Source organism: Echinops telfairi, unplaced genomic scaffold, assembly GCF_000313985.2.
Source record: "Echinops telfairi isolate 266 unplaced genomic scaffold, ASM31398v2 ScPeMD7_5868;HRSCAF=6743_0, whole genome shotgun sequence".
Lineage (NCBI taxonomy): Eukaryota > Metazoa > Chordata > Mammalia > Afrosoricida > Tenrecidae > Echinops > Echinops telfairi.
In genome coordinates this window covers 6,207,230-6,217,848 of record NW_022109767.1, presented here as the reverse complement: position 1 = coordinate 6,217,848, position 10,619 = coordinate 6,207,230, and positions in this window count along the sequence as shown.

Genomic DNA, 10,619 nt, shown 5'->3' with positions numbered 1-10,619 from the left:
TGGTTTAAATGTATTTCAACTCCCTTTTAGGGTGATGATTTCTAACTTGTGTCTGCAGTCTAGATTTGTACATATATGAGAAGAGGCCATGGAACAAGGGAGATCATTGCTGATGGCAAATGGATATTGGCTGAAAGCAGAGAACACAATAAATATGTTTACTTGTGTTTTATTGACCATACCAAGGCATTCTACTGTGTGGATCATAACAAATTGTGTCTAACCTTTAGAAGAATGGGAATTCCAAAACATTTCATTGTGCTCATTAGGAACTTGTACATGGATCAAGAGGCAGATGTACATGATCAAGAGGCAGATGAATAGAACAACAAAAGATTGGATGGTTTAAAAACAAGGAAAGTGTGCATCATAGTTGCATGCTCTCATCATATTTTCAATTATATACTGAACAAATAATCAGAGAAACGTTATTATATGAAGAAGAGTGTGGCTTCAGGATTGGAAGAAGGCTTATTAACAACCTGAGGTATGCAGGTGACACCTCTTGCTTACTGAAAGTGAAAAGAACTTGAAGCACTTGCTGATGAAGATCAGGGTTGGCACCTGAGTTAGTTAATTGTGCCAGCCTGGCTGATAATCACATGTGGGGCTGGTTGAAAGGCGGAGGGATAAATGGGTGGTGAAGCCTCGCCTTTCTAGTTCTCAGGTCTCTTGTTTTGTGATGGTTGTACCGGGCGCAGCTGCCTTAGCAGTTCCCTGCTTCAGTTTGCAAGATTGACTTCATACAAGACATCCCCAAGGAGAAGCCACATGGACCTATCCCGATGCAGCCCTGGGTGCTGGAGCAGCCGTGTGGAGACCCCTGCTAGTGCTGAGATGCTTGTTCATTCACTGACTCAGCTTTCCTCCTGCAGTCGGCATCATTGCCTCTGTTTTGTGAGGTGGAGGACTTTGTGGCCTGGTATTGGGTTAACGGGTTAATGTTGGACTTGTGTGCTTGGGCAGCATTGGGTTGGGATGTTTTCGTGATGCACCTTTTCTTTACATAAAACTCTCTCTTATACATGAGTCGCTGTGGATTTGTTTCTCCAAAGTACCTAGACTAATACAGCACCCTTTCATAGGTATTATAATTCAGTGTAAAAAAGTCCAAATCCTCACAATGGGATCACTAGGTAACACTATGATAAATGGAGAAAAGGTTCAGTTATCAAGGATTTTGTCTTTCTTGGAGCACAATCAATGTTCAGGGAAGCAGGGATCAAAAGATGCCCCGTGTAAGGTAAATCTGATGCAAGAGACTTCTTTAGAATATTGCAAAGCAGGGATGTTACTTTGAGGACTAAGATGCACCTTGACCAAACCATGGCATTTTCAATTCATTCATATGCGTATGCAAGTTGGACATTGAGTAGCAAAGACTCAAGAAGAATCAATCCATTTGAATGGTGCTGAAGAAGAAAGTTGAACGTACCATGGACCTTTGAAGGTCACACAAATCTATCTTGGAAGAAGTATGGTCAGAGTGCTCCTTATAGACAAGGATGGCGAGACTCTATCGTCCATATTTTGGACATGTTGTCAGCAGAGACCAGTCCCTGCAGAAGGACATCATGTTTGGTAGAGGGGCAGCAAGAAAAGAGGAAGTCCCTGAAGGAGACGGATGGACACACTGGCTGCAACCATGGGCTCAGGCAAAGGAACAAGTGTGAGGATGCCGCCGAACCAGGCAGTGTTTTGTTCGGTTGTGCATAAGGTTGCTAAGCATTGGAAAGTACTTGAGGGCACCTAACAACAACATATATATTTCCGGCCTTCTCTACTTTCGGCAAGGAGAGCCCCTGTTCCACATCCTCTTGTGGATCCAGCCTGAATTTCTGGCAGCAACTTTTCAATGTACTGCTGGAACCGGTTTGGGCCAGTTAGTTGTCTCCCAAATTTATTGACAGATGGAGTGTGTCTCGTACTTCAACGGAGGTTGAAGCATTTCCGTTGGCATTGCACCTGTTTTTTTGGTTAATGCCTTCAAGGCAACACGGACTTTTTTCCTTCAGGATCATTGGCTCTTTGTCCTATGCTACCTCTTGAAAAGGTTGACTATCGACTAGTTCTTTAGGGTACAGCGATTTTGTATGTTCTTTCCATTTTCTTTGATGCTTCCTGCATTGTTTGAAATGTTGCGTATCAGATATTTCCATGGTGCAATTCAAGGCTTGAATTTTTCTCGATTTCTGTCAGTTTCAGATATACATAGTCTTCATTTTTGGTGGTCTAAGTCTAGGTCTTTGCACATCATTGTAATACTTCACTTTGCCTTTGGGAACAGCCCTTTGAATTTTCTGGTCAGCTCTTTTATGCCATCGCTTCTCCGATTTGATTTGTTACTCTGTGATTAAGAACCTGTTTCAGGGTTTCTTCTGACATCCGTTTTGATCTTTTCTTTCATTCCTGTCTTTCAAATGACCATTTGTTTTCTTCACGTCTGATGTTCTTGATGTCACCCCACGGCCCATCCATGGTTTTTCTGTCATTAGTTTTTTATGTATCAAATCTGTCCTTGAAATTCAGATGGATATCCTCAAAGTCCTATTTTCACTCTCATGGACTTGTTTTAATTTTCTTCAGCTTTACCTGGAACTTAAGTATGAGCAATTGATGGTTTTTTTCAATAGTCAATCCCTGGCCTTATTTTAGCAGCTGATATTGAGCTTCCCCATTTTCTCTTCCCAGAAAAAACAGTTAATTCTATTTCTATGTCTACCTTGTGGAGAAGTCCACAGGCTGAACAAAGGTATTTTCAATGAAGAAGTTGGTCTTGCAAAATTCTATCATGTTGCCTCCAGATTTGTTTCTGTCACCAAGACTCTGTTTTCGAACTACTGTTCCTTCCTCTTTGTTACCCCCTTTTGATGGGGATCTCCTGGCATTATCCAATAGAACCTGCACACGCAAGCATTTGGGTCTGTATCTGCATTGCCCAATGGGCCTTTTCCTCATGGAACACGGAGTATGTCTATGGAACCCTGGGGGTGCAGTGGTGAGAGCTGGCTACTCTCTCAAGTCTACCAGTTCGTTTCAGGAGAAAGCCGTGACCATCTGCTTGGGTAGAAAGGTCACCCTGTGACACCATGAGGCAATGCTAGTTTGTCATATAGCGTCAGGATACGTGAAGACCACCTCCATGGCATCACGTTTGGCGTGTGTGTGTTGCTTTGAGTTGACCACCTTCACGGCAGCACGAATGAATCCTAGCTAGTCCTGTGTCCTTGCTGATTTTCTTCTGATACTTTCCCCCCCAATGGTTCATATTAATGCATGCATTGGTTTGGTTTGGTTTTCTCTTTTTGTGGCTCTGATTTCACTGAACCAGCAGTGTCTGTAGTCCTTGCAAATTCAAATACCGTATGTACTCAAGTATAAGCCAACCCGAATATCAGCCAAGGCACCTAATTTTACCACTAAAACTGCATTAAAAATGTGCTGAAAAACTCGGCTTATACATGAGTATAGACGGTATGCCTTCTTTTCTATCATCTGGTCACCTGTTGGTCCCCCCTGAGCATCCTTCTAAATTCCCACTGGTCCGTGGTTTTAATTTTGTTCTTCCTGTTGTCAAATGCCTTCCAAATCAACGAGCAGGCCAGGGAAAGGACTGATGGTAAGAGGCCATGTATTTATTTGTTAAGAGTTTGTTTTCTCTTTGTAGAAAATTCCCAACACGGTTACTTTGAAACATCAGCCATTCAAGGTACTTATAATGAATGAGTGGGCGACAGGCGTTCAAAAGTTCTTTGGAACTGTATTTTGTTTTTAAGGATCTTAACATTTAGGAACCGTTTTCAATTTTGGATCCCTTTCATAGTGATGAATCGGAAGGAAGGAGATGAAAGAGCACATGGCAGATAGTTCAGATAACTTTCTCAAACATTCCAACAGCTTTTATTTCAGATCCCAACTTTTCATGGAGTGCTGATTGTGTCCTTTGCCATGAGTCACCCATACCTTACACGCAGGGACAGTTTCATTCCATCTTTTCCATTGTGACCTGGGGCTTTGAGTTTTCTACTTCAAAGATTGGACTTTCCATTTTCTCCTCCCCCTTCCCTTAGCCTGCCAATCATTGACTTATTCTAATACGTCAGTTGCCATGTCCTCCGAAATATTTCCCAACCCCAGCCTCCATTCTTTCATCTGGCTTTTATCTTCTCCAGTCTTGCCTGATTCAGCGTCTTCTTCCTGTGCCATCTTGTCTACAATACAGATCTCCAACCTTGCGGAAATGGATCTCATTGTGTTATTTATGGGCTAAAGAACGCAGTTGAAACTTTTTAGCATTCCATACTTCAACCTACTGTTTTCTTAACCGGCTCACAACTATATCCACTGATGCCTTTTGTTTGAGAGTCTAGTCCTGGCCCACTTGCTCAAATGGGCCTGATGGAGAGAAAGTCTGTGTCAATGTTTGCCATTCCCCACTCACCTCTTCTCATATCCAACGGGCACTTAGCATTAAATAACTATGCTAGACAAGAAAGGCAATGGTGCATTGCTAGCCTGTAGATTGCAATATCTTTCCCATGGTCGACACCACTATTCAGATTGAGCCCCTTCCCCCAGGTGTCATCATTTTGTGGTCTGCCTCTCCAGTCTGCTATCCATCTTGTACTCAACTAGTCTTGGCTTTTCCCTCTTGTAGTTCTTGATCAGTTTTAAGAATTTGATAACCTAGTCTTCCCTTAACAAATCAGCTTGGACCTCAAGTACATCTTGACTGACGAGAACCCTTCCGTCTGAATTATTCATATTAAGACTTGCAATTGTGTACTCCAAAGTATTTGAGAGAGGCCTGTTGCCTTCCTACCATGAAATCGGTGCCATCCAGCGCTTCACAGGGCTGCCTTGTTTTCCTGGACCTTTTGTTTGCAGCCTTTGCCACAAGGAAGTGCAGCTTTGCCATCTTCCTTGGCTTTCCATTAGTGAGAAAGCTTTGGGTTTTCCTACTCAGAAGGTCTTCCACCTTACACATGTTCTCCTCCAGGTCTGTGTAAGTATTCATTTTTGCATGGTGGTTTAACAAATACGCACTTGGTAACTTAAGGAGCACAGTGTTTATTCTCACAGTTCTGGAATCCTACATCTATAAGAGAAGTGCCGGCTTCCTCCATGTTGTATATAGCCTTTTATCTCACCAGAATTAACTCTCGTCCACTATCTAGTTAGTGTTTCTCACTCCATCTGATCCCTGGTAGTGATTGATCCCTGATGGACTCATTAAAGAATGAGTCTTTATCTGTGTAAACATATCATTTTATCATTGTATCAAATATCATACCATATTTGCCCTCTTGTGTTTTCTTTATTTCTCTCAACCGAATGCTCCCCAGATCCATCCATGTTGTCTGACATTTTGTGGATTCATTATTATCATTACTCTTTATCCTTGTGTAATATTCTATTGTATGTATATGCCATAGCTTGTTTATCCATTCATCCGATGATGAACACTTAGGATGCTTCGATCTTTTTGCTACATGGAGAAAGCTTTAATGAATATGAGTTCATCTCCCCCTCCCCCCACTTTTAAACGCAACACAGGCTACATAATCAGTGCTTGAACAATGATTGTGTAATTATTCAATTCATTGTTAGACTTTTTAGACTTCACAATATTGTAATGCATCTCAGAGTGGTGCTGGTGATCTAGTGGGTCACTGTGATGTAGGGCTGTTCATTGCAAGCTCAGTAGTTGGAACCTACCGACCTTTCTGTGGGAGAAAAGTGGCATCATTTGCCCCTTTGGAGACTGAGTCTCGGAAATTGGTAGGGGCAGTGCTACTCTGTGCTATGGGGCCCCTCTGAGTCAGCTTCTCTTGGATGACAGTGAGTTGGGTTTTGATTTTAGGAAGTCTCAAAGGTACTTACAACTTCTCTTAACATTTCCTGTGAGCCTGAAAGCGAGTACTCATTTTAGATGGCACAGACCGTCCATTTTGGCGTTTGTTTCCGACACGGAATGAATTGAGAATCCCCTAGTTTGTGTGTTGTATACTTTGGTTTTGTTCATTGTTGGTTCACAACCTTTCTTCTTCTAGGGAGTCCACTTAAGCTGAGACTTTATTCCACCTGCAACACTCCCAATGCGGTTTTATCATGTGATTGCCTTTCTGAAGAACCAGATAAATTTCAACAAAATATTGGGACTTTTGTAGTTGACGTTTGTTGACTTATTGAAAGACTATTAAAACAGGATTCTTTTTCCCTTTTCTCTGAGTGTTGTGTTTGTCTGAATTACTTTTCTCACCTTTCCCCTGGAAGCTGGGATAGAAATGCCCACAGCCTCCCTGATCTCCAACAGGGTGCTTTGCGAGGGGTCCAACCTGCTGCCCCACAACCAGTGTCCCCTATTTGTTTCCATAGCCTTGAGCCTTTTAGGGATTTGTGTATAGGGTGCTGCTAATCTATTACATTACAGTGAACCCTCACCACTTCGCGCTTCGACTTCCGCGGCTTCACTCTATCGCGGTTTTTGCGCAACAGCACCCACTGCCTACACCCGCTCCTTCAGAGGAAAAAGACGGCGACCCACCTGTAGAGTACATCCCTTAAGTCATTTCATAGGCTATTGATTACAGTATTTGTAAGAACTATGTATAATAATACTGTATGTGAAATATGTAATACTGTAAACTAGATGCCATAAATAATATAATAAATAATAAATGAGAATTGTAACGTCCAAAATGTTTTACTGTATTTTCCCTTTTTCGTTTAATAAATTGGGTAATACGAGTGTAATGGTGACTAAAGGGTGTTTTTTCATGTTCTCTATGCTCTAACTACGAAAATATTTGATTTACAAATAAGGAATCCTACTTCGCGGAATTTCATTTATCACGGTAGGGTCTAGAACCGATTAACCGCGATAAACGATGGTTCACTGTATATAGTTTTTTTTTCTACTTAAGTGAAACTCAAGAGGTTTGCATTCCTTCCTTCCTTCTCTCTTTCTTTCTTTCTTACTTTATTTCCTAGTCTTGTAACAGCTCTTTGAGGCAGAAAGTGAGACGTGTTATCTCCATTTTGCAGATATTATAACAGAGGCATAGCTCAAATGGACAGAGACCCCACAGTAAATCAGGGCCGAGTGTGCAAAGAGTCACCCCAGTCTTTCGACCCTCAGTTCGGAGATCTCAATGCCTGGTGACTGAGTTTTTAATTTGAACACCTATCCCCATGTTTAACTGGCATGAAATATTATTGTCAACATGCCTATGGTGGCCAGTGCTCTGACCCTTGCTTTGATGTTTCTATTTCTTCATCTGCTGTTTCCCTCATTCGTTACACACACGCACATGCACTTGTTTTAAATAATGTATCTACAAAATACATTTATTTAAAATAATGTGTCTACAAAAATGGGACCTGCAGAGATATTATTGCATCTGAGGCCAGTTAGCAAATGTGTGTCATCTCAGCATTCTTGCTGGATTAAACATGATACCTACCTATTACCTGTAGACGTGGGAGATAAACGCAGCTCTGTACAACTGCAGGAAGCAAGACGTGCTGTAACGGTTACAGCAGATACTCATGAAGGAATGGAGTCAGTGTCAATACCTCTGACGTGGCATTGGCGGTGCCCCCATGGGAGCTCCTTCCTTTGGGTCTGTCCCTGTTCCTCACATTGTATATTTTTTCTTCCATCAGAGGGCCTTGGATGCATTTTTTAATTTAAAAAATATCGTGCAAATGCGAGATCTCGATCCTGCCATCCTTAAAGGGAGTGTTTAATGGGGCTTTGTGTTACCAGCGAGGGCCAGGGTGTATGGGAATGCTTATTTTCTTCTTTCTGATGAATTTGGAATGCCCTTCTTTTGCACCAAGTGGCATTAATTATCCTCTTGCTCCTCGAGAACCCAGAAATTGCCTAGCAGGGACATTTCTCTACCGTGTTGGAGTCTCTGGGGCACAGCTTCCATTTATTGCAGTGCAATGGTGGGGGGTCAGGCTCCGACACAGGCTGCCTTCATGAAAAGCCGCCTCGAGGCCTCTGCGTGGTTTCCCTAAAACTGGGGAGAGCGTTTCCCGCGCGTGGTGTGTGCAACTTGCCACCCTCCACTCTGCCAGCCTCTCTCCCTGCAGCCTCTGCACCCGCCTCCCTTCAGCAGCAGGGGGGCGGGCACTATTTTGACTTGAAACCGGAGCTGCTGGACCAGAGGCCACCCAGAAATTCCGTGAGCAGCTGTGGCTGCAGGTCTCCTATTGGCCACCGCCGAGAATGTTCTCACTTAGCCGCGCTGAACATGGGTGGCCATGATCTCTTAGGATAATGCCATTTCTCACTGGCTGCAGGTGGAAGTTATGGTCCTCCGTGGCGGCTTGCTGTTTGAAGCAGTTTGGTAAGGCCTCAGGGTTCTCCTGACCCACAGGGGCACACACCAGAAAACTCCCTGACTTGCTCACTTGCTCCCTCCCTCCCTCCTTCCCTCCCCCCTCCCTGACTCCGCCCCTCCCCACTTTTTAATCAGTTGTGAACTGGCTACAGAGAGCACCCCTCTTCTTCTGTTAGCAGGTGATAACGTCCATCAATGGAAAGATGGTTCTGCACAGTTTCACCCATTTGAGCAACTTCTCCGTGGCTTCCTCTACCTCTGCTCATTCCATTCCCCCACCTCCCACCCCCACCCCCTTGCCCTTGCCCTTGACCTCTTAAACCTCCCTGGGTCTGCCACCAGCCTAAATGTGGTATGCATGTGATTACAGAGACCTCATTCACAAATGGGGACATTTCCAGATTAGCAAGATGAAAGACGCCATTTGTGTTTCTCCCAGAGAAAATTGGCGTTTCCAGTGAATATGGTTTTTTTTTAAAGCTTTTTATGCAGCAAGCTTCAGAACCTGCCCTTCCCTTGTACTCAAACTGTAGTGAAAATGAACGAAGAGCTTCCTTCGTGGCCTGTGCGCCTGGGTTCTTCGTTGAGTCTCTCTTTGCGATGCGCTATGAGAACAGTGACTGGCAGCGGATGGCTTTTTAAAATAATTGTTATTATTTTAAGCTGACAATCAAACACATCCACCAGGGAAGCTTCCGGTTTGCTCGAACAGTGTGGGTAGGAGCAGTGTCGAACAGTGTGGGTAGGAGCAGTGTCGTTTTGCAAGAATTGGCAGGCGGCGGCGTCCTCCTCCCTAGTCACAGTGACCAAGATGGACAACGTTCTTTCTTAATTACTTTTAGACCAATTGGCAAATTCTCAGAGTCAGGGCAACATTCTCAATCCTTCACTGCAGTGATCCCACCCCATGCCCCCCACCCTGCCCGAAGAAAATCATGTTTCTTACACTCTTTTCATGTAAAACAGGACTTTTTTTTGTAATTAAGGAAAAAGTGAATAAGCGTAGACAGCATTCTACCTGGTGGCCTGTGTAAACTTCTGATAATTAGCACCAGGTACTTACTAACTGGGTCCTTGAAAATTTCCAGCGTTATCAAATTTCCTAGACCTTGTGGGTCCCTACTTGCCCAGTTGGGTGCGTCCTTACAATGATAACGCTTGCCCCCCACTCAGCGATATTACAGACTAGCTTCCGGCCTTATTTTATGGTGATCCGTTCAGGAAAATGCTGCCAAAGACCTGGAAAACAACAACAGCGTGTCTCATGTTTTACAACACAGCTCCCCTGCGCCTCTGGGCTTAATTTATTCTTAATAATTTTTCAAAAGGGACTCTGGTCCTTTAGCTCCCTAGCTATGTCTAGAGTGTTTATAGAGAGAGCTACAGGCTGGTGCATGAATTCAGCAACGCTTTGGCAAGGGAAGTGTCTGGGAAATAGATCATCTCCCCACCCCCCACCCCGGGGTAGGAACAATATTGGTGGTGGGAGGAAGGCTGGGCAGTTATTTAGCCTCTGCTAAATGTCAGGCCCTGGGCTGGGTGCTTTACATAATGGCCACTGAATCCACACCACAACCCTGAACAGGAAGCAGTGGGGGCCCCATTGGACCAGTAAAGGGGACCATTTAGAGCCTTAGTGCAACAGCCGGCTGCCGGACATCTCGTTTGCCCTATCTAAAAAATGGGGACACTGAAGGAACCAACCTCACAGGTTTGTGATTGGAATGAAATACGTTAATAGTTATAAAGAATGCACACCAGGGCCCCACCTGACCAGGAGTGTTGTAGGGAGCTGGGTTATCCCTGCCGGAGTCACTCTGACTCTCCCGTTTGGATGAATGCCTGACAGACCTATGCCTGTCTCCAAGGCTTAGTTACTGGCAACTAAGTGGTAATGCCTCCTGTCCTCGGGCCCTTTTGGGGCTGAAAGAGAACGCCTTGGTCACGTGGTTCATCTTTTAGATGAGAATGGGTCATCCTTTGTTGTTTCATTCTTTCTTTTGTGTTGTGGGCAGTACCACTGCAATGGAACAGGTTGCTACACCATCTCCCTACCCTGTTGCCAAAGTTTTCCATCCCTTTGAAAAGAAGCTCCATGTCCCCTCAACCTTGAACCCTAATCCCTTTCTGTGTTAAACCCTGAACCCTAATCACTTTCTGTGTTAAACACTGAACCCTCATCCCTTTCTGTGTTAAACCTTGAACCCTAATCCCTTTCTGTGTTCAACCTTGAACCCTCATCCCTTTCTGTGTTAAACCTTGAAC